This window comes from Mesoplodon mirus (assembly GCF_964341445.2).
Source record: "Mesoplodon mirus genome assembly, chromosome: 1".
In the NCBI taxonomy this organism is placed as follows: Eukaryota; Metazoa; Chordata; class Mammalia; order Artiodactyla; family Ziphiidae; genus Mesoplodon; species Mesoplodon mirus.
The window spans coordinates 6,808,755-6,813,588 of NC_138976.1; the positions used below are offsets into that span (position 1 = coordinate 6,808,755).

At 58.7% G+C, this 4,834-nt stretch overlaps 1 long non-coding RNA gene across 1 annotated transcript; it reads left to right on the forward strand.

Annotated features, from left to right (window-relative positions):
* Positions 1-226: 226 nt before the first annotated feature.
* Positions 227-2,214, forward strand: LOC309800204. Its single transcript, XR_014293419.1, has 2 exons — positions 227-344; positions 1,910-2,214. It is a non-coding gene; the product is annotated as an uncharacterized lncRNA (long non-coding RNA).
* Positions 2,215-4,834: the final 2,620 nt, after the last annotated feature.

Below are 4,834 nucleotides of genomic sequence, written 5' to 3' on the forward strand. Positions count from 1 at the left end.
AAGTCTGCCAGCTGCCCTTGGGGCTGTCACAACAGATAAAGCCTCGTGCAGGCTTCACCGGGAGCGCCGTGCACGCTAATGCACAGCAGCGAGCTAAAAATACTGGCTTGAGCTGGGGAGGGGCGGGGGAGGATGGAGGAAGGAGGAAGAGGAAGGAGGGTGGGAGGGTGAAGGAGGATGGAGGGGAGGTTGGAGGGAGGAGGAGGGACGGGAGGAGGGACGGGAGCAGGGGCTCAGGCAGCCCGGTTTGCAGAGCGTCCTAATGACCCAGATGTGCAGCTGCGGAGATGGCTGCTTGGGGAACTGCAAATCATCGGCCCCTGGCGGCCCCTCCCTCGGAAGGGGTGAGGCGGGGAGGAAAAAACTGGAGAGAGAAAAGGAGAGAGGCGGGGAGTGAGAGAAACCTGAGAAAGAGGGAGATCTAGGCGAGCAGGGCCCTGCAGGGCAGGGATGGGGACGAAGGGGGAGCTGAGAGGGGGAGGGGAGGACAGGGAGGGAGGAGGGAGGAGCAGGGAGTGGAAGGGTAGTGGGGGGGGAGAGGGGGGAGGACCGTCCCTGGGGCTCTGAGTGAGAGACCGCCAGCTCTCCGCCCTAACCTTTGGCCCTGGATACTGGGGAGTCTGGCTGGGGTTGTCTGGGTTAAGGAGCAGGCCTGTGCCAGGTGGCACCCCAGTGTTTGGTCAGGTCACAGGAAGGATGGGCCCAAGGTTAGGGTCTGGCTCCTTGACGAAGACCCACTAGTTATGTAACCAGGGCCTGAGCCCAGCCCCAGCTAAGCTTTGACATCTCGCTTAGTTTAACACTCAGAACGTCCTGGACAGGGAGAGACCCATGCTGTCCCCGTTAGTCAGATTGACTCATTCATTCACCAACATCCACTGAACACCTTCTCTGGGCTGGCCTGTGCTGGGTTCTGGGGAGATCAAGACAGGAAAGTGCCTGCCCCACATGGACAAAGATGTTCTTGGACCTGTGAGCACGCAAATAAGGAAGAGAGAAATCAGCGGGGTAAGAGCTGGGACAGGGCAGTCATGAGGGCCTCTCCCAGGAGGTGACATGAACCCAAAACCCAAGTGGTGAGGAACCACCAAAACTCTGAGGCGTGTTTCCCAAGAGGGAAACTGAGGCAACAGGACTGGTAGCAGCACGACAAGATTCAGACCCAGGCCCAGCTGACACCGACCCGAGCAGGTACCCGGGGCTCTCCTGCGGCTCCTGGGCCAGGGTTAGCAAGGGCTGGGTGGATGGAGGAGGCAGGGAGGCCGAGGGACCCCGGGGCCCAGGAGCTGTGGGAGTGAGAGCCACCCCTCCTTGGTTCCTTAGCAGCATGGGGGCCCGCAGTCCCAGCACATTGCAATCTGCCCCCTGCAGGGCCATCCCCGTGGCAGTGGGCAGATGCACCAGCATCTTGGACCGACAGTCAGGCCATGCAGGGCCCGGTGACACTGGGAAAAGCATCTCACGTCTCTGAGAAGCAAGGCCTCTTTTCTCTCATTCACCAGTCTTTTTCATTCTGAGCCAGGAAGCGGCCACGACCTTGTGGGGGCAGGATGGCCAGGTGGGCTGGGGGCAGACTGAGGTCCTGAGAGCCCCAAGCTGTTCTCCCTGGCCTTGAGAACCTAGGCCCATCCCTTAACCTCTGTGCCTCAGTCTCCTAATCTCTAAAACGGGGCTCCGGTGAGGTCTTTGTGGGATGCCTGGTGCCCAGCCCAGAGCAAACACAGTCAGTCAGCCCCAGCTCAAAAGCCCCCTCCCCAGAGAGGGCCTCCTTGACCACCCTTCCCTGCAGCCTTGTTTCTCCACAGCAGATATAATCCAGTGAGAGGCCGCTGCTTACAGTCCAGCTGCGATGTTTACAAGCGGAGAGCCCTGGGCAGTGACTTAACTGTCTGTGCCTCTATTTCCCCAGGCTGTAACGGGGATGGCAGCTGCCTCTGGAGGCTGTTGTATGAGGGGTCAGAAATAACGCTGCCAGCTGTTGGTACCACGCCCAGCACAGGAACACTCCAGCAGGCCTTGGCCCACGGCCCCCTCTGTCTCTGCAGCTGCCATGTTCCCTCTGCGTCTCCCGCCCTGGACGGCAAGTCATCTGGAGCAGGGCCTTTCCGACCCGTGCACAGTGCACCAGGTGCCTGGCCCACGTCAGCTCCCGCTAAGTGCCGTGGCTGAAGAAGCTGAGTAAATGGGGACTTCTGGAGGTCCCCCCACTGCTGAGGAATGCCTCTCTTGTTTTGCTTCACATTCTCCCCGCTGACAGAGTACACGGTTCAAAACCCCACACCAGGATCAAATAGAAGCGTGCCCAGCTCCTCCCTGCCCGCCCTTCCTGTCCCCTTCCCATCCGTCGCCCCCTCCTCTGCCACCACATCCCTACCTGAGCACCAGGACGCCCTTCCTGGGGGTGACCTCCCTCCCTCTCGGACCACCCTGGTCCCCAAGGGGGACACAGCCGGCAGCTGGGCGACCTCGTGGGCAAAACACAGAGCAGGGTTGTCACCCAAAGAGGGACAGAAAGAAGGAGGAGGAGAAGGATTAGAGTGACCTGGAAATGAGTCCCAGGAGAATCGGACACTGGACTTTATTTATACGTATCTGGCTTTTCCTTGTATTTCCTTATATTTTTATCCTACAGTCTGGCTAACCGTGGGTGCAGCCCTTGCTTCATAGGGTTTTCCCACCTTCCCTGTCCCTTTGGCTGTCTAGCTCCCTCCTGTAGTTCCTGGTGTGTGTGTACATGCACGTGTGTGTTTGTGCGTGTTTGTTTATGTGTGTACGTGTGTGCGTGTCTCTAGGGCTGGGAAGTCCAGAGAGCAGAGCTTCCTTTGGGGGCTCAGAGGGAAATAGGCGTTTTCACCACAGCTGAGCTGGACAGGACAAGTGTCCGCAACCCTCAGCATCCCCGGCCCAGCCGAATTTTGCCAAAGGTGGCGCAGGCTGACAGGGCCTTGTGCCTGTTTGTTTGATTTCCCCCTACTTCCAAACTAGTTGAAATTACACACCAAGCATCGATTTAATTAAGTTTTCCGGTGTGTGGCATAATTAGTAAGACACATGACTGGAACAGGGTGGGCGGCCCCATCCCTGCTTTTGCCTGTTAGGATTTGCAGCCCTCGGGCCACAAAATATGGTGAGTTGTGAGATGGGGGATGGAGGAGACGGGGTGGCGGGGGAGCCAGCCGGAGCTGCCACCTCGCTCTGTGGGCTTCTGTCTCCACGTGATGGGAGATGGGCAGGTGGCCTTGCCCCACAGGGAATTTACCAGGCACCTGGTGCCAGACCCTGAACCTGGGTGACGCTCAGGGATCCCGTCACCCTCACGCAGACGTCGGAACCGGCAGTATGGAGTTAGAGAAGGGTCTTGCTGTCTCTGTAGAATCAGTGGTTTATCTATAAGGGCGTGTTTCCAGGACAGGGTCACGGGGGCCTATTTGCCACAGGGTCTGCCCAGCCTCTGGGCCATGATCTAATCACAGATGGACAGTTCCACAGACACAGAGCCCTGTCGAAGCAGCAGGATGCTCTCCTCCTGTAGATCCTTCCCTAATGCTTTCATCTCTCTCACACATGCGGGCTGGACCTCGGGAGGGCAGGCCTGTGGCCTGGCTGGTGCTTCTCCATCCCTGTCAGGAGGGGCTGTTTCACATAGTGGTTAGGCTTGTGGGCTACAGCCACATGGGCTGGGATTCAAACCCCAGCTAGTCCGTTTAGGAGGGGCCGGCCACCATGGCTGAGGTCCATGCTACCATCCACCTGGATGAGGCTCAGACTGTCCCCAAATCTGGAAGCACCTTTAGGAATCCTCCAGCCCACGTACACCTGGGGAAACTGAGGTCCAGAGGCGGGGGTGGGCCAGGTCTTGGATACTGACTGAGCAAGGGAGAGACAGTTGGAGTAGCACCCCCTGTTGAAAAGCACCTTGTCTGGCTCCACCTTGTCCAGCCTGCCTCTTCCCTGCGTGAACCACAATCGCCCTCCTCGCCCCTGCTTCTGGCTTCCCTCCCGCCCTGCACTGGCACCTCCAGAGCCAGGCCCTCTTCTCTTTCACCTGAACACTGCCAACGCCCTGACCCTGTCCTGAGACCCCAGGGACACCGATCCCATAACCCTGACCCTGCTCCTCCCCCCTTCCCCTCCTTCTCTCTCCACCCCAAGGGGCCCTGCATCAGGATTGATCACCTCGCCCGATGGGCTCGAGCCCCCGAGGGCAGCCCCAGCATTTCTTTACTCACCACCATGTCCCCAAGGCCGAGTTCGGGATTCGGGGATGAAATGATAGCGTGAGCATTTATTAAGCACTTACTGTGTGCTTTACACGCATGAGCCCCCAGTTTACTGCTTCTTCCACTGATCCTGCATCCACCCTCCCATCTGGAACACTGAGGCTCAGAGAGATTATGAAAACTTGTCCAAGGTGACAGTACTACTAAATGGACCAGCTGGGGATTGAATCCCAGCACGTGTGGCCGTAGCCCACAAGCCTAACCACTGTGTGAAACAGCCTCCCACCTGCCCTTCCACCCTTCCTCCTGTCCATCATCTATCCGGCTTCTCCATCTGCCCAACCAGGTCCCATCCAGCTTCCTATCCAACCTCCCATCGGCCTCCCACCCATCTCCGATTCATCCCCATCTAGTCCCCTGTCCAGCCCCCCATCCATTTTCCATCCATCCTCCCGATAGCCTGTGCCCTGAGCCTTCGCTGAGGCTTCGTCGTGCGCCTCCAAGCCTGTATTTGGCTTTCTTTCCTTCGTTAGCTCGGCTGTTCACACCTGCCTGGAGTTTTCCCTCATCCCCTCCTGCCCTGTGTCCCTCGGCACGCCCCCTGCCCCTGCAGT